The 25,301-nt window shown below is 34.3% G+C and overlaps 1 long non-coding RNA gene across 2 annotated transcripts in view; it reads right to left on the bottom strand.

Moving 5' to 3' along the window:
- Positions 1-337: 337 nt before the first annotated feature.
- LOC125657688 (uncharacterized) overlaps positions 338-25,301 on the bottom strand; it is a 39,750-nt gene continuing 14,786 nt past the window's right edge. The window contains exons 3-5 of one of the 2 annotated variants that reach the window (XR_007363430.1): positions 12,152-12,279; positions 2,064-2,233; positions 338-448 (exon numbers count right to left, since the gene is read on the bottom strand). This is a non-coding gene — a long non-coding RNA (uncharacterized LOC125657688). Of the gene's footprint in view, positions 449-2,063; positions 2,234-11,701; positions 11,753-12,151; positions 12,280-25,301 lie in introns of those variants that run through there. The other variant, XR_007363431.1, reaches the window with a different exon arrangement.

The following is a 25,301-nucleotide window of genomic DNA, read 5'->3' as shown; positions in this document are numbered from 1 at the left end:
ACGTTTTATTGAGTGTGATCAATCTTCTACAACTATATATAGAGGGCTTTTTTGCAAAGTCGTCGCATGCGTGACCGACGGATCGTCATAAAAATGAAATAGGTAATCAATGAAAACATTGAATACATGTCTATCACACAAAATCTGTGAAATTTCTATGAGAGTTACATACTCCAATCTTACTTTGGTAGACATCTTGAAAGCTGGTACATATTAAATGTATGTGACCTTCATGCTTTAGTGCACGTTATTATCGAACAACAGTAATATCAGACGGTATATGCAATCATGCGATTCATTTTATAGAACATTTTATTGAAATAACAGAGTTGTTTCCTTGAATACAAATGGAATAAATTTTAGTACATTCGTATTTTGATACGCTTGCTGTCCCATATTTTGCCTTGGCGTGGTTTAAAGTCCCCGTTGAATCACGCGGTTTCATAATCTGCTGAAACATAAGAAAATCCAAACACCATTTAATCTTGGGATTGTATGTATTGAATTGTGGGTGTTTCAAGGTAAATGTCATATGCATGACAATTCGAATAAATCATTTAAGGTACAACATATGTTTGATTTTCGTCAATATCACACGGAATATAATATGATATAATTCATCGTGGACATCACGTGCCCATGACTAATAAAGATGAAAAATATCAGTTTGAGAATTATGCGATGGTACATGTAATGTGATTATCGACTATTCCATTCCAATCTGCCAAATTTGTAATTCCGTGTTCTGACCTTTTGGCGAGTGTACTAAATCAATCAAATTTATGGATTTATGTCCTAGTCTATTAAAAGGGCCGATAGAATGCCAGACACACACCGTTCAACCGACGATATCATTTTTATAGATATAGATCAATATTATCACGTACCATTTGTTAACCCGGAGTCTATTTAGATAGAGAAGAGGCATAGTTGGAATTTCATTAAATCGTTTTTCCATGTATTACATGTTTTAAAAAAAAACCATTCTTTACGAAAAGCGTGTTGCACGGAATTTATTTTTATAGAAAAATAATTTAAAGTCACACACCCGAAAATAGTTCTTGGCACAGAAAGATGTTATCCATATCCCCTAAAGTAATGGATGTTGATGTTTGGTATTAAATTTCATTTCAATATGAAGGTCAATCGGAAGACATTTTTAAAAAGAAATACTATTTGAAGATTACTTTTGGAAAGGAAAGAAATTCACTTTTACGATATCTATTTACTAGTCCTCACTTTTACGATATCTATTTACTAGTCGTCACTCTTACGATATCGATTTACGTGCCGTCACTTTTACGATATCTATTTACTAGTCCTCACTTTTACGATATCGATTTACTTGTCTTCACTTTTACGATATCTATTTACTAGTCCTCACTTTTGCGATATCTATTTACTAGTCCTCACTTTTACTATATCTATCTACTAGTCCTCACTTTTACGATATCTATTTACTAGTCGTCACTTTTACGATATCTATTTACTAGTCGTCACTCTTACGATATCGATTTACGTGCCGTCACTTTTACGATATCTATTTACTAGTCCTCACTTTTACGATATCGATTTACTTGTCTTCACTTTTACGATATCTATTTACTAGTCCTCACTTTTGCGATATCTATTTACTAGTCCTCACTTTTACTATATCTATCTACTAGTCCTCACTTTTACGATATCTATTTACTAGTCCTCACTTTTACGATATCTATTTACTAGTCCTCACTTTTACTATATATATTTACTAGTCCTCACTTTTACGATATCTATTTACTAGTCCTCACTTTTACGATATCTATTTACTAGTCCTCACTTTTACGATATCTATTTACTAGTACTCACTTTTACGATATCTATTTTACTAGTCCTCACTTTTACGATGATATCGCAGAAGACTGAACGATTTTCTTTACTTTCATGTCACGAAGTTTTACAAATCGTTAAAAATCATATCGTGTAAGGAAAAATATAAAATATGAAATAAAATGAATTATAAAATATAAAATATGAATATAATTTATGAGAAATTCTACAAAACCAAACTGTGTCATTTGTACATCAATTTGCAGTTCGTATCCTGGTGGTTCTATGTTAGATTCAGCTAATTGTACAGTGGTAGACCCTGAACCTGTTTAGTGTTTCTTCTAATGTTGCCTCTGATGCAAGTTTCTCTTTGTTTCCTAGTGTTGCAATCATTCTCTATCATTTCCTCTAGGAAATTGTCTACCTGTCATGCAAATAATAATACGGTGAAATATTAAAGCGAGCCCTAGTTAAAATAATGTATGGATTATAATGTTACCATTGTTTGAATCTTAAGACATATCAAATTCAATAGGGGATAAAATACAGAAAAGATTACGGAAACTAGCTGATCGTAAAGAATACCTTTAAGGTAATGTAAAGATGATGTAAAAGTATAGAACCCCAAAGTGATAATGAGAACCTTTCCATGAATTCTACAATATATGTTCTGCCTCAGTTGATGTGATATTCATTTAATGTTTGCTCACAAATTCAAATCTGGAAAGAGATTTGGAATTGAAAAGATTGATAAATTTCTAGCTTATATTTACAGATAGTCTTTTCGTTATCAACTCAGTTATGTAGCTCTTATGTTATCTTTGCGTGTTCACCGACGGTGTAAAAATTGATAATGTTAGGTGGTGACACGTGTAACTCACCCGCTCTTTCATTACAAACAATAAACAAAGCAAGATGTTCCCAAAACAAAATTGTCTTTAGTAATAATCAATCATCGGTTGCTAGAATGTTGGTGCCTTTACTTTAGACTTTAGAGAGTACAGTATATATTCTACTCAGCACTTTTTTGCGTAGACGAGCGGTCAAAACCGTTAATGCACAGAAGAGTTCATTGCGCTTACTTCTAAGTAATTTGGGATGAGTTGCAAAATACATGTAAATCATTAACGAAATGCTATTTTCAATTCAAATAATGCAAATATAATCTCTGAATGGTTGGTTGTATATTAACGCCCCGCTCGAGAATCTTTCACTCTTATCATTGCCGGTGACGAGCGGCCAAATTTAGGACTGTGCTCGGCTCTTACAACCTTTGAGCAGGAAGGGATCTTTATCGTGTCACACCTGCTGAGACACAGGTCTTCGGTTTTTGTGGTCCCATTGGACCCCCCCCCCCTTCCCATTTAGTCGCCTCTTACGACAACCAAGTGTTACCGATGACCTGTTCTAACCCGGATCCCCACGAGACAAAGCTCTGAATGACACGTGGTACTATATAGACGAGGTGGTAGTCATAACGTGTTCACGCTTGTCATTCAGTCTGTATGATCATCAAATCGTCCTTTAAGCACTTTATATCTCAAACTACAATCATCCTGTTTTTGAATGATTTCCAGAATTTGTTACTACAGCTACCTCAGTTGAACAGATGTAAATCTTCTATCAGAAATAATTGGTGTAACGCTCCCATTTGTGTTATGCATAATTGTTGTAAATCTGCCTTTCATATGTAGGTCCCGGTTTGCGGTAGGAGTTGTCACGTTAATTAGTCCCCACTGCTACGGCCCTGAGTGCTAAGCATAGGTCTAAATCTGTGGTACTTCACCTACAGCTGGTGACGTCTCAATATGAAGGGAAAAGTTTGGACGGGACGTAAAACAACCAACCAACCAATCTATTTACTTTATTTATAAATTATGTCACTCTCCCGTTTACTTATACGTATAATCGATGTATATCTCCGTTTTCTTTATGAATGTTGGTGTACATTTTCTATTTATCTTATAATGAATTGTTCTAAATCTCTTATTTACATTATTTGAATTAGTATAGATCTCCTGTTCACGTTATATATTTTGTGTAAATCTTCAACCCACGCTGTGTGTGGATTTGTGTAAATCTCCTATTTACGATATGTATACCTTGTGTAAATTTCTTATTTACGTTATGCACGAATTCCTGTAACTATCTTATTTATGTTATGTAGAAATTGACGCAAATCTCCTATTTTCGTGATGTACATAATTCGTTTAAATCTCTCATTTACGTTATGTTTAATTAGTGTAAACGTCCTATGAACGTTGGATATATATTTGGCGTAAATTTCATATTACGTAATGTGTGAGTTGATGTAAATGTGCTATTTACGTTATGTATGATTAGTATGAATTTCCAATTTACGAGATGCATAATTGATGTAAGTCGCCTATATACGTCATGTATGATGTTCTTTGCACATTTATGATCTATGCACGTGGTTTTCGATCATTTTTTCCTGGTTTTTAACAAATTGACCGCGTAGTGAAATATTGCACCCGTTCATTAAGTGGACTGAGTATATTGATTCTTATTGTATTATGTGTCAAATTTCAAGGAAAATAACAGTGACATTTGGTGAAATACCGTGACTCTTGATCTCTTTCAAAGTTCTACATTTTTGTCATGCACAATTCCAATCGCGGGAATTAACGTGAAACTAGCCATAAACAATCTAGATGGGGTTTAGGGGGTTGCAATCCCACCTTTGGTTGAAATGTTTAACAAAAATTGTAATTTTGTCTCGTACAAATTTGGGTTGCCACCATTCTTTTTAAAAATTCTGATTTCGCTTCGGAACAACCATACTTATCACCGTACTAAAATCTGCAGTTAAGCTTTTACATTTAGTTTTTGTAAAACATGCTACAAACACAAAACAAATAATCAAAACTACGTTTTATCTAAATCTCTAATCAATGCACTTCAATACATATCTAACTTGTCATAGATTGTTGCGAGCAGCGCCGTGTTCATTGTCTTACCAGAAGAGACAATAAGTGACTGATCAGTGAAAGTCTGTCCAATGGGGTCTAAACAAACTATTACAGGTGACATGCATGGGTACGTAAAGGATCTCTACGACCATGACAAATTCTAACATATAAGTGAAATAATTCGATACACGTTAGGTCGGTGTATCAAAGTTACAGGCAGTAAAACTTACATTCTAGAATGTTTATCAAGATTAATAATAGGTTTTTATTTATAGACGTAAGGTGAACATTTCAAGGTAAAGTATAATTTGTTAGATATTACATAATCTCTTTTTTGATTAATCTGTGCTTCAACGAATATATGATAAAACATACGAATAATGTACTGCGGTATTCGTATTCATAGAATATATAATAAAACATACGAATAATGTACTGCGGTATTCGTATTCATAGAATATATAATAAAACATACGAATAATGTACTGCGGTATTCGTATTCATAGAATATATAATAAAACATTCGAATAATGTACTGCGTATTGGTATTCATAGATTTAACCCGGAAGAAGGAAATACCATTCATATTCTTTTAACATTTTAGTTTTACATTAAACGCCATTGAACATTGAACACAACATGTTTGTTGCATACGATAAGTTCACGTTTTAAACATCCAGGAAGGGACTCCATGTGTATAGTGAGAGTAACAAATGATAAAATTAGACTAAATAGAATCTTCTGTAATCATATCTATTATCATACCAATTCACCATCATAAGAATATAAAAAGGTTAAATACTTGTATTTTCACTTTTGACTGTGTTTATATGAGAAGCTACTTATTGACTAACTGGAGATACTCTGGACCAAAAAATGAATAGAAAGTTAAACTACAGAAAGTGAAACAAACTCGTATCATCATGACGCATTATGTACTTGGTCTTAAATTGAATATGGACATATTTATTCTAGGTTTTATATGCTTTTCGGAGATTGTACATTAGACGTTTTAAAATGAATTTCATTAAAAGGAGACCTGATATCACCGTACCGCATTAGACACGTCATACGTGTATAGAGAAAAGTATTTGGTATGTCACACGACAAGCTTCTCCATAGTTGTATGTCATTATTCTGTTTACCCGATCACTATAAAGGGCTCACGGCAGGTGTGACCGGTCAACAGGGGATGTTTAACCCTACTAGGCACCTGATCCCACCTTTGGTGTGTCCAGGGGTCAGTGTTTGTCATACTCTTAATTTTGTATTATTCATAAGATTCCTGAGATTGATCACTGATCGTTATCTTCGCGTTTTCATTAAGTACTATCAGCGGGCTACAACAAACTACAAGAGAATATTGGCGTCTAGATAGATACAGCAAAGAGGTAACGAAGCCATTACTTAGATAATCAGAAATCAACGTCAAGTTGTTCTGCAAGCAAATCAATATTGATAAGTTTTCATCCTGCAAATACGGTCAGAAGTTGTACTGCAAAACCGCACTCATTGCCGTCTTTTGTTTAACCCTGTGACTTTGGACACATCCCATGTACATGTACCTGTCAGTTGCATATGCAGTGCTAATCATATCTGTATTTTAGACATGAACATGTGTCCTTGAGCTCTCATGACTCCATGATGTGTGTGTGTGTGTGTTAAGGTACTAATATGACATTAGCAGCTTCGGATTTACTGTCAACTTACACATGTTAGGGAAACAATTCAAAGTAACAAAACGAAATCTTGCGGCATTGTATCTTAATCATAACTTTAGCATGAACCATTAATTGACACTTGAGAAAACAATCAGCAATATTCTCTATCTGTAAATCATAAAAACGCCAGAGCAAATAAATTGTAATAAGAATATTCTAAATATTTATATATGTAATCATAATTTCTTTATTATGTATAAATATTTCTTATTAACCATATTCATTGCCCACAAAACGATCCCTACCAATTCACAATGGGACCAGAATGACTTTCTTCTGCATAATCAGAGCCGGTTAGCATATACAATGAAGGATGCTTTTGAAAAATTAAGAAAACTACATGTTTTAAGGTATCGAATGGCTTCTTTCCGTTTGATATGGCTATGCAGAGTTAAACCACAGTCTGAAGATGGTGACTTATCCATCTTCAGTGGAAAACATTCACTGATAACTACCAAACTTTAATGATAGTATGTATCATTTTTAAGACACAGATATATGGTTAAAATACCCTTGTTATTAATGGGTTCAATATTATGAGAGGTTCGTACTATTTCTAGTAAATGATGGTGTCACAAACTTCTATTTCGTAAAATTGGATCCATGACATGTACGGCCAGAACAATATTAAAGTAAATGTAATAGGGAGAATACAAAATCTGTAGACCCAACCCTTACAATGTCTGAATGGTAAGATATAAAAAAAGAAATAATTAAAATGCGGAATTCCTTTCCTGAATAACAGTTGAAATTTTGTGATGACCTTGTGCTGCAATGGAATTGTAATTCAATGTACGAAAACAACAGCTGTTAAGGTACTGTGGTATTTGTATAGTTAGAAATCATACGGAAGAAGGAAACAAAATTATTATTCTTTCAGCAACCATTGAAAACAGTGGGTTTTGTTTTACGATAATTTCATGTTTGAAACATCCGGGAAGAAGACGATTTCGTGAGAGTAACAATAGAGGAAAATGAGAAGAGCAGTGATCACTCTCATAACTAGAGGAAAATGAGAAGAACAGTGATCACTCTCATAAATAGAGGAAAATGAGAAGAACAGTGATCACTCTCATAACTAGAGGAAAATGAGAAGAACAGTGATCACTCTCATAAATAGAGGAAAGTGAGAAGAACAGTGATCACTCTCATAACTATATTTGTTATCATTATCGTATCGATTCACCCTCCAAACAAACTATTTTTACAAAAAAAAAACTTTTTTAAAATAATTAAATCAACGAATGTTGCAATTTTTCATATTCGACTAAATTACAGGTTATATGAAATTGAAGATAACAACCATTTATATATCTCATAAATCTTTCAAAGAATACAAAACCGATGGTAGGATAAATATGACACACCACCTGTTCACTAAAATGGGATACTCTGGACCAAAATAAGTACACAGTTTAAGTAAATAAAAACGACTAGTCTTATGTCATAATGCCGGGCGTATTTACTTATTATAAATTGAATATGGACGTTTTTGATTTGGGGTTTCAATGCTTTTCTTAGGTTGTACGTAAGGGTTTTAAAAGAAATAAGTTAATCGAGACATACTATGTTGGTTAAAACAATATTTATTCAATAATTTGATGGGATTGGACAATAGGCTTAGCCTATATGAGCGCTCTCCCTATTGATCGAACCGGATATGTACATGTACAAAATTGTGTACCACATGTAGTTAGTTTGGGGTTTACATGTATTTAAGACAAAATACTAACATGAGACATGCTATCACTGTACCGCATCAGGCATGTCTTACCTGTAAAGAGAGAAACTAATGGTATATCACATGAGAAGTTCTCCCATAGTTTTTATGTCAAATTGAGTGTCATCAGCAGGCTACAGCAAATATACAAGAAAATAGTGGTGTCTAGTTATATACAACAAAGGGGTAACGAACCTAATAGTTAGATTGTCAGTAGTCAACGTCAAGTTGTTCTACAAGCAAATCAATATTGATAAGTTTCCATCCTGCAAATACATCTGTGATGTGCACATAATTATGATAGCTGTATATGCAGTGCTAATTATATTTACATTTAAGACATACGCCTATGTCCTGGAGTACTGGTGACTACATAATGTGTGTGTACAGGTAGTAATGTTTCAATCAAACTGTAGACGTTTCGGAATGTCTGTCAAAAACACATGTTAACAAAATGAGTAAAGTAAATGCGGCATTACATCTTAATTTGATGTAAAACTTCAGCATGAATCATCTATTGGAAAACGATCCCCGTCGATGAAAAAGTGCAAACACAGAGCAAATGAACTTTAAACAAATTATTCTGATATTTATGTATACAGTCACCATATTCAAAATTGAAAAACGTTGTACAAGAGACTGTCTCTAGCAATAAAAAATGAAACGCCACTGACTTTCTTGTGCATATGAGAGTAATTTAGCATTTACACATGTTTTGAATGAAAAAGTGATGATAATGAAGTTATGAATCCTTTAAAGAATGCAAAATTAAAAGTAGGGCAAATACGGACCCTGTATACACCATAGGTGAGATAAGATTCCTAGGAGGAGTAAGCATCCCATGTTGACTGGTCACATTCGCCATGAACCCGATAAGAATTTAAAGGGTTTGTTGGAAAACATTAGGAAACTACATATTTTAGGATACGGAATGACTTCCTATCGTTTGATATTGTTATGAAAGGTGAAGATAACGAACAGTGATCAATCTGGACACACCAGAGGTGGGATCAGGTGCCTAGGAGGAGTAAGCATCCCATGTTGACCGGTTACACCCGAAAAAGCACATTCTAAAGGTTTAGTATGCAGGTATCGGTAGAAAATGACAACAGATGATTAATGGTATGCATCATTTTGATGCACAGATATATGATTCTAGTACATAAGATGAATCTTCATTGTAATTCAGTTTAATTTTCTAGTTTTGTTTATTGGCTTTAAGCCGTAGGGCTCATCAGCACAATACATATTCAATTACAGAGTATAAACAAAAAAGCTGTATACAATATGAAAAGTGGAGTGAATATTAGAGGATGGACATACATGAAAAGAGTTTTAAGTCAAGTTTACATAATATATATATTAGATGATAGTTTGGCTAGATCGTAAGCGTAAAGCACTTTTTGAAAATTTATCCCTATGACAGAGTTGTTTTCTAATTCAAATTGACATCAGTTGTGCCAGTTTAAGCATAGAAGCACGGGACAAATAATACTTTTTAATGTATGCAAATATGAGGTTTTTTGTACCATGGACATATTAAAATAAAATAATATTTGTCCTCAATTTCGTTCACATTACAAACTTCACACAATCGATCTTGTTTAGCTGTACCCTTATGTCTACTTTGCTCTATTCTAAGCTTACTATTATCTACTTTGCTCTATTCTAAGCTTACTATTATCTACTTTGCTCTATTCTAAGCTTACTATTATCTACTTTGCTCTATTCTAAGCTTACTATTATCTACTTTGCTCTATTCTAAGCTTACTATTATCTACTTTGCTCTATTCTAAGCTTACTATTATCTACTTTGCTCTATTCTAAGCTTACTATTATCTACTTTGCTCTATTCGAAGCTTACTATTATATACTTTGCTCTATTCTAAGCTTACTATTATCCACGTTGCTCTATTCTAAGCTTACTATTATCTACGTTGCTCTATTCTAAGCTTACTATTATGAGATGTTCGTATTATTTCTTGTAAATCATAATATCAGAAACTGATATTTCTTAAAAAATAGGTCAGTGGCGCGTGGGTTTTTTTTTTTATGGACAATATGAAAATCAATGTGATAACGAGAATATAAAATTTCTAGAGAAAAAAGAAAATTATATGAAATAAAACAGAAATAATAAAAATGCGGAATTCTTTTAAAGAAAAACAGCTTAAATTCTCGTACTGCACATCTTCATATGTTCGCATGTTATACAATTTTCTCACAAACCCAACAACCCTGCATGTTTGTCTGCGTGTATTAACAGAGTGACAATAAAATTTCAACTACGAACCAAGTAATTCATGGGAATAGTAAACACATTCACCAGGCAATGAAGTAAAGAAGGCAGTGTATGCAAATGTTTGTCAAATTAACCTATCATATTTTATTACGACAAAGAGAGAGAGAATATAGACGTCTGCGCTGTAGTATGTTGGAGAAGTAAATCGTCTGCTAAACCTGCCGTGTAAGATAAATGCCTCAGGGTAAAATGATACATATTTTAGGAATTCATGCTTCAAACGCCAAAACGTTTACATTTTAATGGCAATGAAAATTTCAACAAAATATACATTTTACAATATTTAATGAACGTTGAGGAACTAAATGGTGTAGACGATTGATTAAACTTTAAGGTATTGATGAATACAGCAATTCGAGGAACTAATGAATAAAGCAATACAAAAGGTAATGACAGAAAACACGATAAATATTCTGCAATCAAAAGAGCCGTTTGCTAGCATGACAAAATAGATCACGTGACTGACATTGATTTTCGTATTGACTGTAATTATTTACAATCATAATTAAGACAGTAAGTGTCGTTCTTATCATTAGATTAAAACAATTCTGCATCCACATAAATAATAGCAAACAACTACATTATTTCACACAACTCCACATTCACACAGGAAATGATCTTATGCAATACTACCAACGAGAGATCCAGGCTATTGCACATTTTAATCAAAACTATAAAACTAATGTGGAAAAAAACTTTGATTAATCAAAATTTCTTCTGCCAGTCAATTTAAATTTTTGAAAGCATTTTATCATCATGATAGATCACATGATTTTTCTAATTTCGTTTGCTCTTATTTGAAGTCACAAGGCTTCCCTTTCATTGAAGTGTGAAATGCTGAATATAGTCTACTAATAAATTACACATACTTTCTAATTTAGTTAATTACGAAACAAATTGCATGAATACCCTATTGTTGTTGCCGTAACACTATGAATTATACAATAAATGGAAATACATTTGACAGACTAAAGCATTTTACTCAGCGAGGGAAACAAAGGGGTATCCCCTTTTCCTTTGTTGGCTCGACAATTTGTTATTCAAGAAATACTAGTAAATTTGATTTTTTGAAAACACATGCTAATGAGCTTCATAAAATGTGCCGGCGTTAAGCATAGTAATTCCTACCTCTTGTTTTTATAATGAATTTTTTTTCTGATATTTACATTCTACTTTTATTTCTGTCGGAATTCAAAGACAATAAAAATACACTTACGATATTTATCTTTATTCCCTGTTACAACTGAAACGCGTTCATAAGGTAGACACACGGAAGGTAAATACATTGGAATGTAACTATCATGATATGTTGTCACTTACATTTACATTGTCGATTCGTGGTACTGTTTTGTTATCTAAACTTTATAAAAAAAAATATTTTGAATATGTGTATAGGAAATGTGCGCATTGGAGGTGACAAAGATGCGCTTCTGTATGATTTTTTTCCAGGGTAGGTCTTGGATATGTTTAGGGGTAAGACAGCACATATATTGGGTATAGTATGATATCCCTAACAAACTATGCACTTAACTTATGAATGACGACACGTGAAGGAAATTCCATAGTTGAAATAAACAAGTGGAGATAACGAACAGTGATTAATCTCAGAAATCTTAAAAAGAACACAAATTTAAGAGACAGGGTGAACACAGATTCCTGAACATACCAGACGTAAGATCACGTGTCTAGGAGGAGTATGTATCTTCTGTTGACCTATCACACCCGCCTTGAGCCCTCTATTTTGATCTGGTAAAAGGAGTAATCCGTAGTCAAACGAAGTATGTAGCGAACGGCCTAAGAATTTTAAAAAACAGAACACATCAGATGGCATTCAAATCAGTGATAATATATGTTTACAAATTTGATCATTATAACGGCCATAGAATTTGCGAAGTGCTGACTTTAAATGATACGGATTAAACCCCTGTAACATCAACTTGTTTGTCAGTAGCCTGCTTCGATTTAAAAACTGTTCATACGCAAAACAAACTCTTGCGTATCGAATCAGTTGAGAAATACAAACACCATATGCAGGTGATAATGGAATATTGCTACATAAATATGTGAAATTCACATCTGTTAGTATTTTCTAAATCTGAAAAGGTACGGTAACTCATAATAATTCGTACCATGGACTGGGATATCAAAGTGTTTGAAAGTGGAGCATGGTTATTATGTGGTGTTGGAAACACAATGATTGAATTAAATAACGTATTGTAGCACAATGCGTGCTTATACGCCTTCTGTATGCCCAGAATCTAAACAAGGAAATCGGCCGATCTGAAAATAACCACAATAATTCATCCCTTAATGTTATTCATGTAACGGTTATGCAAAGTATTGGTATCCCAGAGCAGCACACTCCCTTCGCCATTTTAAACTGATTATATAACTAGAACGTAGGATTTTATCTATTGGAAAAGTTCACTGGTTCGTTGGTCCAGTGTTCTTATGTACTGTAATAATAATGCCATTTTTATAATGATAAAAAGGTGAAGTTATCGAACAAAAATCAATCTCAAATCCTATATAGAACAAAGAATTGAGAGTTGGACAAACACGAACCCCTGGAAACACCAGACGTAGAACCAGGTGCATAGGAAGAATAAACACTCCCTATTGACCGTTGATACCCGTCATGTTGTATTATCCAATAACAGATAACTGTCAGCTGTGAACATTAAATGAAGCATCATATTATTCCGACCTGAGAGTTCCTCTGCAGTGTATGCCATGTTCATAGGTTTGTATTCTTTGTAAGATTTATGAGATTAAGCACTGTTTGTTCTCTTCACTTGTTCCTTACTCAGTTTAAAACGAGATGGACATTCCCTTAAATATCTAGATATTTAGTGCATATATGAATAATGAACAAGTATTTATTGATCCTTTTATAGAAAGAAAAGTGCAGTGTAGAAATATTCTTTAAGATTGATAAATGTCGATGAAATACTACAACAAATTGCAAAACGTTGACCACGTGTCGAGTTTCATTATGTTTATTGACCCCAAATATGCGCACGCTATTCATTTTCCGCAAACGTACATTTTCATCAGTTTTGACAAATCGAGACGATAATTATTGGATGACTTCAGTTTTCAATATTGCGGGGAAAATAAAAATATTACATCTATGTTTTTGTAATAATTTAGATCAGTAACAAGGACCTTATATCCAAGTACATACCCAGTCACCAAGGCGTCTGAATTATCCATATCAACAAATGTTTAAAGCTCCACCAAAGGTAATTATTGTCTGTGGCAGTGATATCATGCCATTTCTACATATCAAATCAAAATTGAACACCTTTTAATACGCCTCGAATCTCTTATTTCTACGTGGGGGTTTTTCCATGCAAAATTATTGTCTTTTTTCATGCCCCACAAATATTCTGCTTGTTTCCAAATAAGTCCTCTGATTTTGTTAGAATTCCTGTTACGATTTGAATGTCTTATATTTCAAACCCCAGAATTTGCTTAATTTCAAATGTTGATCGCTTATGCTATATATGAGTGTAGAGAGTAATTGATTATCCCATCGCAAGGTTTATGATTGACGGAAACCTGTAAATTGAAATGTGTATTTCATTCTCTTCCTTTGATGCAAGGTGAAGATAACGAACAGTGATCAATCTCATAACTCCTATAAGCAATACAAAATAGATAGTTGGGTAAACACGGACCCCTGGACACACCAGACGTGGGATCAGGTGCCTAGGAGGAGTAAGCATCCCCTGTTGATATACGTATAGAGGTTTGCATAATCTACGGTATCAAATTCAAAGACCAGATGAGCGTCATTTTATGTGCTTTATTTCACATCCAACACATTTTTTTTTTACATTAATGTATGCATTTATATCTTTAATACATTTTATGTAAATGTTAATCATGTAAATTTTGATCTCAACATGTTAACCTTGTCCAATCATTATCACGTTACTTAAAACAGTACAGTAGATATCCGAATAATGGAGATTCTCATTGTATCAACATTTCATATACTTACATTTACATTGCAAATATGGTTTTATTTACATCACAAATTTTGTTAAAGATGATTTTATTACCAAGGGTGTTTACTCCTCTTGGGCACATGATCCCACCTCTGTTATATCCAATGGTCCGTATTTGCCCAACTCTTAATTTTGTATTCCTTATAGAAGTTATGAGATTGATTACTGTTCGTTATCTTAACCTTTTCATGGTGTTCTTAATTTTGTCTGTAAAACATCATGTAAGGGGGGTGGGGGTAATGAGCCATTAGATTGTCTGAAGTTTCTTATAACTATCTGAACAACATACAGTCTTAGTGAATATAACTCTCTGGACAACATGCATTTTGAATGAATATAGATGTCGAGAATACATGCAGTTTCAGTGAATATGGCTGTCTGGACAACCCGTAATCTTAGAGAATAAAACAAGGGAAAGACATAAAACATCCGCTAAATAAGATTGTTCCATGTCGAATCAATCTATTTCCCTATACGTCTAACAGCAAGTGTAATAAGTTTTGCGAGGGTTTTGTTGCATTGAATGAGTTTCATCTAATCTTGCTAAAATACAAGATCATTAGCGCGATGAAAACTCAAGCACACAAAAACGCAAAACGGGTCCCCAAACTCATATCTCAATCATACAGATGTCGGAGATTGTGTAAGAGCAATTACATTAACATACTGCTATTGAGTATGACACGAAGCACCCACAGTGACGCTATATACATCGTGTCTCAGATAAGCACTTGATAAAATGCAAAGACGATTGCATAATAACTCTTTATTTGATTAGAAGGTAGAAATCCAGAGCTTTGTATACATACAGTTGAGAATTTATCATATCGGAAGTTTCTAAAGTGATGATTTGGACGTTTTTGTGGTATATAGTTTCAACACTACGAAATAATCTCTAAAAACACAACTCTGATGTTTGCAAGCACATGTCACATAAAACATTTATTTTGCATTCGATCACTTTAAGCAAGAGAGTTTGACTTTTTTTAGACGTTGTACCACAAATTTAGACCTATGCATGACACCCAGGGGCGCGTTTTACAAAAGAACTAACGACCAACTTTACATACTGGAGGTTTCCAGTTTATTGTAAGATCATTCACTCCAAATGCAAAATTTATTTTTGAGATGTTGGAAATTAAGCCTTAAAAAAGTTTTACTTCATTTACTCAAAGTAATAACAGTGTAATACAATTTAAGACTTGCGACTTTGTCGTAAGTTGTTTTGTAAAATGGGCCCCAGGACCATAACAATGGAGGTTCGTTATCATGCCACGCCTACTTTTAAGGTCTCACCTTCCAAACATCGGCGACTCTCATTTCTAAATCCCGAACGTTTGGCGAAGGAACGGTCATTACTTATCTTTAGCAAAGCTATAACCAACGAACCTAATCACGAAGCGAATGCTATTACTGCTGAGTCACTGTGAAAACTTCAGTCATATGATTTCTGCTTGAAACAATCACCACAAGGATTCATTGGCGACATTTATATAATTCCAGGGAATCATTCCAATTTTTTGAATTACATAAGCATTATCTAAAATGATACATTTCCTTTCTTAATTTCCTTTGGATAATCTGTGTTTATTTATAAAATACTTTATTACTTTTAAGCATGAAATGAAGCCTAACATACATATGGGTGCCACATTTTGCATTTTAAAATAATTATATAATACCATCCACATATTCTCCATTTTGTATTCTTTAGAGGGTTTATGAGATTGATCACTGTTTATTATCTTCATCATTTCATCAAGGTCAATCGAGTGTTTCATCATTACAACCCATGCTTCGCTGACCTCCACATTATTTTACTATTTCATGAATTTTAACATTCTATTGATAGGGATTTTAAAATTTCAGTAGCTCTCTGGAATGATCATTAATGTAAAATGACACGATTCCACTTGCATTCATCAGAGACTATACGTTTGATTGATTGGGGTTTTACGCCGTTTTGGCAATATTTCAGCCATTTTACGGCGGGCCTTTACGTATGGTACATTAGATAGGTCTACTAGACATTTTATAGTCAAAAGTAATTTCTCCTTTCAGTTTTTGATGTTTAATTTGAATTCTTGTATTCAAAACACAGGACCGGGACAGATATAATAAACCATAACATGGAGTGGAATAATAATTTTCATTCATATCATCATTATATTCCAAAGAAGTAGAACTTATTCAAAAGCTTCTACATAAGAAAACAAATACTTGTCACCGCCTTCAACTCGCCATTTAGATATATCGAGATATATTAACAATAATTATTTTCATTCCTATGTCGTTTTGATATATCCCCGTGAGCTCGAAATAAAAGACACCACAGAGTCGTCAACTTCTGCTTCATACTTAGATATTCTATTGAAAGTAGACATTAACGGTAAACTGACAACTCAGCTGTATGACAAACGTGATGACGTCAGCTTCTCCATCATCAATGTCCCATATTTATGTAGCAATATTCCCATTATCACATTATATGGTGTTTATATTTTTCTATCGATTCATTATGCAAGAGCTTGTTCTGCGTATGATCAGTTTTTAAATTGAGACAGACTACTGACAAACAAGTTGATGTTGCAGAGGTTTCAAACGTTTCGTATAAAGTCTGCTTGTCGCAATTTCTATGGTCTTTATAAAGATCTAGCTTGCCTTTAAAACCTGTCATTTGGTCAAATGCTGTCCGACATGTTTTATACTTTTTATTGTTTCTTGGCACACTGAGTCTGACTACAGAGTACTCCGTTTATCTGATCAAGATATAAGACTCACAACGGGTGTGACCGATGAACAGGGGATACTTAGTCCTCCAAGGCACTTGATCCATCTCTACTATCTAATTCGTATTCATTATAGGAGTTATGACATTGATCACTGTTCGTTATCGTCACTATTCCATTTATCAATCTCATAAATCTTGTAAATAATATAAAATTAAAAGAAGGGCAAACAGGGACCCCAGGACAGACTAGAGGTGGGGCTAGATGCCTAGGAGTAAGCATTTTCTGTTGACCACTCACAACCGCTTTAACTCTATATCTTGATCAGGTAAGAGGAGTTATTCGTACCCAAAATCAGGATGTAAAGCACTCAACCCAGTGGTAGCTTGTGTTTGGAAATTAGATCATTCTATCGACAATAGATTTTGCGTAATGCTGACGAGAGTGTTGAAACTCCAGTAACAATTTGTCAATAGCCTGCTACTATCTAAAAATTCATCATGCACAGGACATTATCTCGAATATTTAATCAGTTGAAATACATAACCATCATATGAGGTGATGATCGAATATTGCTAAACCAATATCGAAAGTTGACGATAAAGAAGATGGGGTCTTATCGTCTATCAAAATATTGTTAGGTTTCTGTTGACATCTATGTTCAATAAAATATGCAAACTATGAAGCAGATATAGAAGATTGTGGTGTCTTTTATTTCGGATTCACTGGGATCTATCGAATCAATATATGGATGAAAATGAGTATTGTAAATACATAAAACGTCGTCGGTATATCTAAATGTCGAATTGAGGGCCAAAGGAAGAAATATGTATCTTTTCATGTAGAAGATTTTGAATAAATTATGCGTCATAAAAATACAAAACAGATCAGTAATATTACATGATAATTTGTACTCATGGGCATTCCAGACTGACAGCCACAGTGATCTAGAGGTTAGAGCGTTCGCTCCGCATGCGAAAGGCCGGGGTTCGAAACCCGACCACGACGTACTTAAGTCGTTAAAACAGGTAGTGACAGTTCCATCGCCAAACGCTCGGCATCAGGTGTGAATGTCCCCTCGGAGATTACCTTAAAAAACGGATGTTCCTTTTCACAGCAGGTGTGGCACGCTTTAGAACCCTCATTGCTCAATGACCGTAAGCGCCGAGTAAAGGCATAAATTGACTTGACAAATAATTTAATGAAAACAGAGTTATTGCCCTTGGATTCAATATTTTGAAACATATAATTGATTATCAATATATAAGTTAAGACTTTTGAAATATTTCATGGTTAACAATATTTTTTACAATTACTATTGAAAAAGACTCCACCACAATTTATGTTCCTGTCATGCATAAATCTTATCAAATCATTGACTTTGCAAAATCTTGTGACATCACAGGAGGGTTGAAATACCTTAAACAAGATACAATCAATCAATCAATATTCCAGACTGTTGGAAGACCTTACCATGAATTGAGAATAGATAACGAACAGTGATCAATCTCATAACTCCTATAACCAATACAAAATAGATAGTTGGGCAAACACGCAGCCTTGGACACACCAGAGTGGGATCAGATGCCTAGGAGGAGTAAGCATCCCCTGTCGACCGGTCACACCCGCCGTGAGCCCTATATTTTGGTCAGGTAAACGGAGTTATCCGTAGTCAAAACTCAGTGTACCAATAACGGCTTTACAATCGGCATGAAACACATCACATCATTTTGTTCTAAAACGGAGTCAGTTTCGCTTCGTTTTCGGGGGTTCGTGACTTTGAACTCTACTTGTGCCGGAGCCTCGTCAAACCTAAGACGTAAATAAAGGTAATGATTCTCCTTCGCCAAACGCTCGGCATTTAGAAGTGAGAATCACGGGTCTTTCGAATATGACCTCAAACACGGAAGTCCCATGTCGTGGCAGGTGTTGGCATATTATACAAACCTCATTACTATGGTTCTGAGCGCTAAGCAAAGGTCTAAATTTGTGGTATTTCACCTTCACCTGGTGATGTCTGAATATGAGTGCAACATTTGCGACAGTATGTAAAACAAACAATTAATCAATCATTATAAATTATAAATTCGACCTCTTATCAACATTCATTCAAGGTCGAAATGTTCACGTTGATTAAACATCAAATTTCATGTCATTTCAATTTTGCAAAAACGTCCACACGATATGAATTTGCAAAATGCTGACTTTCAACGAGGCTGTTGAGAACTCGTGACATCACCGTATTTGTCAGTTGCTCGCCTCGATTAAAAAATTAATCATATGCAGAACATGTTCTGATCGTATCATTTGAGATATATCAATACCATATGCAGGTGATAATGGAATATTACTACACAAATATGGAAAGTTGACGATGGAGAAGCTGTTTGTCCTAAAGATGAGTTGCTAGTTTGCCATTAAGGTACATGTTTTAGTAAAACGTTAAATATGAAAGAAATATGGAAGATTCTGTGGCGTCATTTTTAGTTCACTGGGATATATCGAATCGGCATATGAATATATCTACAAACAGGGTAAAGAATGAATGTGATAGGACTTTCTCCAATACACGAAGACGTATGTGTAATCACGGACATCGTTGAAACAAAAAATCAAATATACAGTATACATGTATCTTACTTCATTCACTTTCATCGTATGTCAACAAACAATTATGTCGATATTGCATTCAAGCTCCTTTTCTAAAGACAAAATTATTCTTCAAAATCATGTTTCAATGGTGACCAATTTTAATATCCCAGTCAATAGAACGAATGAATATGAATTACCGTAATTATACTGGATTCCAAAACTACACAAAAACCTTACCAGAGATACGAGTCACAAACCTATTACCAAATCAACCGCATCAAAACGTACTACTTATCAACACTTTACACGACCATTTCTCGAGATAGATTGACCACCAATCTCTTTGATTTCATAGAAGTTAAAATTGCAATACCGAAATATTCATACATGTATCTTGTGTTCAGTGAACCAAACAATTACATTTTTAAACATTACTCTGATTCTACAAACAAGTACTCTGAAGTTGATATTAAAAAGACGCTGGAGTTCTTTTTTGACAATATTTGCGTAGTCTTTGGTGATCAGGTTTTCGAACAGTCTGTTAAGATTCCTAAATGTGCTCCATCATTCTGAACTGTTCTATATTCCTATGAAGCATAATTCATTCTAAAGCTTCTACCTAAGGAGAAAAAGATATCTTCATTTGGCCTTTATGTTGTATTTATTCGTACTCCTCCTAGGCACCTGATCCCACCTCTGATATATCCAGGGGTCTGTGTTTGCTCAACTCTCTATTTTGTGTTGCTTATGGGAGTTATGAAATTGATTACTGTTCTTTATCTTCACCTTACATTTATAGGATTTATGAGATTGATTTCTGTCCATTATCTTCACATCTTTAATTGTTCGTTCTGGGCAAAACTTTATTCTCTTCCTTTGAAAGTTTGAAAGCTAAAGCAAGTCAATACTTGGGATTCTCATTACCAGAATGCAGACTAAATTCTGTAATCATGAATGTTGTCAATCACAGGATCTTTAAACCTACTTGTGTCCTTCCGAATTACACCTTCATGTCTTTAAGCGTACATTTACTAGCAAAGGAATATATTCCGTCCACATCAATAACATTCTTGGTCATACAAATAGAGTTCAACTACTGTTGAAAGAAGAACACAATCGACTTATAAGAATTGTGTATAAGATGGTCTATCTTTAGGCACTGTTAGTACTTAAAACGTTGGAATACAATAGATAAAGTACGTGTGTAGAATATACGGTGTGTGACTTGACCTTGCAATGTTGTGGAGCATACGAGGACATGTCATTACTGGTGATGTCAATATAGTTGAAAATGACGTCCTGAATGACTAATTTTAAAAAGTCTGAAATTCATAATGACCGATTGTTTAATTGACGATAGAAATTCATCATATCATTAAAAGTTGAAGGTAACGAACAGTGATCAATCTTAAGGAATACAAAATTGTGAGTTTGGTATACACGGTATCCTGGAAATACTGCAAGTGGGATCAAGTGGAGGAGTAAGCATTTCCTGTCGACCGATCACACTTGCTGTGAGCTCTCTATCTTAATCAGGTAAACGGAGTAATCCGTAGTCAAAATCGATGTATCAAGAACAGCCCAACAATTGGTATAAAATACAACAGACAGCATTTGGCCTATGATAGGTTGTATTGGCAAACTAGATCGTTATAACGACCATAGACGTTGCGAAATGTTGACTTTAAACGAGACTTTTGAAATCCCTGTAACATCAATATACATAACGAAGCTACCTCGACTTAAAAAATATTCAATCGCAGAACAATTTTGCGTATCAAATCAGATGACAGATATAGATAAAATATACTGGTGATAATCGAATATTGCTACATAAATATGGAAATTTGACGACGGAAAAGCTGAACATATCCCGTTTGTCATAAAGTTGAGTTGTTAGTTTGCTGTTAATATACACAATAGGGTTAAGGTGTCCGAGTAAAGTTGAAATAAACATCGCAAAATGTTCCTCAAAATGGAAATTTCCATAATTGAGAGGATATCGTACCGGTCCGGATCACTTTTTAAATTTATCATATCAATATAGACATATCAAGGTCAAACTGAAAATGATTTGAGTACATCTTTCACCAATACTGAGGTTATAAACAATTGAAAGTCTAGCGGATAAAAATAGCTATACAGTATGTCACTTTTATGGTGAGGTTATAGTTAAGCGAAGGATTTCCACCACGTGATACTAAGTTCATGTTTTAACAAACGAGTTTTAGTAAACATATGCGACGCTTGGAAGAATTTTACTTTAATTTGAATATACTTTTATTACTTGTAATTTTAGTCGGGACACCTTAACCCCACTGTGTAAATTTTCAATAACATATCTACGTATGAAGCATAGGTGGAGGACTCTGTGGTGTCTTTTATTTCGAGTTTACTGGGATATATCGAATCAACATAAATTTTGTCGAAGAGTAGACTTTTAAGAAATTTGCACTTTTTCAGAATGGATAAAAAGTCCTCCTAGGCACCTAATCCCACCTCTGGCGTGTCTAGGGATCGGAGTTTGCCCAAGTCTGTATTTTTTATTGCTTATAGGAGTTATGAGAGATTGATCACTGTTCGTTATCTTCACCTTTCATGAGAGAAATATCAAAAAATCTTAATAGACACATTGAAATAAAAATGTGTATCATTACTTCCACTGTGCTTGCAAAATTAAAAGTGATGAAAGGTGAAGATAACGAACCGTGATCAATCTCATAACTCCTATATGCAATACAAAGTAGATAGTTGGGCAAACACGGAGCCTTGGACACACCAGAGGTGGGATCAGGTGCCTAAGAGGAGTAAGCATCTCCTGTCGACCGGTCACACCCGCCGTGAGCCCTATATCCTGATCAGGTAAACGGAGTTATCCGTACTCAAAATCAGTCAAAATCAATGAAGAAAGATTAAACGGGATACATCTATTTGTTCCAGCTGGCAATGCATATGACAACACTGTCTTTGTAATGCTCGTTATTACAACTGTATTTTAGAAGAACGTGGTTTTAATTACACATTTGGTAAATTAACTCCATACTCCATGTTCCTTTTGAAAAACGAAATTCATAAAATCACGTTTCTGTTTTAAAAACATTATATATTCCTGTCAATGGAAGGAAAGAATTTGAGCTTCCTACCCATACTAGATTCCAAAACTTTACAAAAACCCGTACACATATGTGTTGGAGGATCTAGTAATGTTTTACCATGCTCCATTTACTCAATCGGTTTTACGTAATAAGAATACAGAACAAGTCAGTTTTTAAATCGTGTTTAAATCGTTCAAAACTGTTTATCACTGTTCGTTATCTTCACCTTTCATGATAAAGGAGCACAATGAAAAGTGAAGATAACGAACAGTGATCAATCTCATAACTCCTATAAGCAATACAAAATAGAGAGTTAGGCAAGCACGGACCTCTGGATATACCAGAGGTGGGATCAGGTGTCTAGGAGGAGTTAGCTTCCCCTGTCGACCAGTCACACGAACCGTGAGTGCTATATCGTGATCAGGTAAACGGAGTTATCCGTAGTCAAACTCAGTGTGCCAAAAACAGCCTAACAATCGGTATGAAACAGGTCAGACAGCATTTGACCCAATGATTGGCAAACTAGATCTTCATAACGACCAGAGTTTTTGCGAAATACTGACTTTACACGAGAATGTTGAAACCCCTGTACCATCAACCTGTCTGTCAGCAGTCTGCCTCGATTCAACAAATGACCATACGCAGAACAAGTTCTTGCATATCGAATCAGTTGAAAGATATAAACACCAAATGCAGGTTATAATGGGATATTGTTACGTAAATATGAGAATTTTACGATGGAAAAGCTTAAATCATCCCGTTTGTCATCACGTTGAGGTGTTAGTTTGCCGTTAATATCTAATTCCAATAAAATATCTAAGAATGAAGCAGAAGTAGACGACTTTGTGGTGTCCTTTATATCGAGATCACAGGGATATATCGAATCGACATATGAATGAAAACTTGTTAATGGATAATATGTCGTCGATATATCTAAATATAGAACTGAAGGCCACAGGAAGAGATTTTTTCTTCTCACGTACAAGTTTTTGATTAAATTATGCTTCATAAGAATATAAAAACAGGCCATCTAACAAAGGAGCACGATTATCGCCCACGAGAATTCCAACAGACTGTTGGAAGACGTGATCACCATCTATGCTCATGGGAATTCCAACACATCATTGGAATACCTGGCTCCATGACAATCAACTGAGAATAAAGATAAGTGAAATTTTGAAACATATATAATGCATTAAATATTGATATCTAGAAGTCAAAATTAATAGTGAGATGATTCTAAATTTCATTTAGAATTTCAATAAAATGAAATTAAATGAATGTATAATTTTGATAAGACAATGGTATATACGGTTTCCAATGTTTTACATAAGTCTATTCTAAGTTGATGGTCATCGAGCCTGCTTTTCCAAGACTGCATAGATATTGTTAATGAGAAACTTGAGCATATTTTTTGTATCAACGTCAGAGTACCTGTGTGTAGAATCAGAAAGAAAGTAACTTTTGAAGAATATTTTTGTATTTAAATAATATTGTGTGGTATGCATTGATGTTTTATTACAAAGGAAAACACATGTATATTACTATCAATATCAGGCATTTATTGACTGGATATGATGGCCTCCATGAGACTCGAGGAACAATATTTTGCAGGGATTATAAAGACGGAGGAAATAGCTTGTTGACTGCAGTATATACTTCATGTAAATCCCAACAGAGCGGAAGGGAATTCTTCTACTTACATTAATTGGACCAATTTCCATACTAATCTGATATGTTTCTAAATGAAAGTCAAGTGTGGTGAGTGCCTGCAGTGAATGAGATCACATCCTATTTCGTTTACATATTAGTATATACAATTTCATTCACGATGATTAGTCCAACAAATAATCGAATGCTGAAGTATTTCCGGATACGTGACCAAGTTAAATTTTTAGTGTCAAGTTCAATTCATAGTTACAAATAAAAGGCGTAGATAACGAGCAGTAATCAATCTCATAAATCCTATAAAGAATACAAAATCGAGAATAGCACGAACCCCTGAACATACCAGAGGTGGGATCAGATGCCGACGAGAAATAAAGATTTCGTGTTGACCGGTCACACCCGCCCTGAGCCTTATATTTTCGTTAGGTAAACGGAGTAACCCGTAGTCAAAATCAATATGAAAATAACGGCCTAATATATCAGGCAAAATTCGACCTAATGACAGGTTGCATTAGCAAATGAGATCATTATACATGTAACAACCATATGATTTGCAAAATGCTGACTTTCAATGAAACTGTTAAAACCCCTGTAACATCAGCTTATTTTTCAATAGTACAAGAAGTTGATATGCTAGTTTGACATTAAAGTTTATGTTCACTAAAACATCCAAATATGAACTAGATGTGGACAACTATATGGTCTCTTTTATTCCA

The sequence above is a fragment of the Ostrea edulis genome, chromosome 1 (genome assembly GCF_947568905.1).
Source record: "Ostrea edulis chromosome 1, xbOstEdul1.1, whole genome shotgun sequence".
NCBI classification, from domain to species: domain Eukaryota; kingdom Metazoa; phylum Mollusca; class Bivalvia; order Ostreida; family Ostreidae; genus Ostrea; species Ostrea edulis.
The sequence above is the reverse complement of the archived record's forward strand: the minus strand, read 5'-3'. Positions and strand labels throughout refer to the sequence as shown.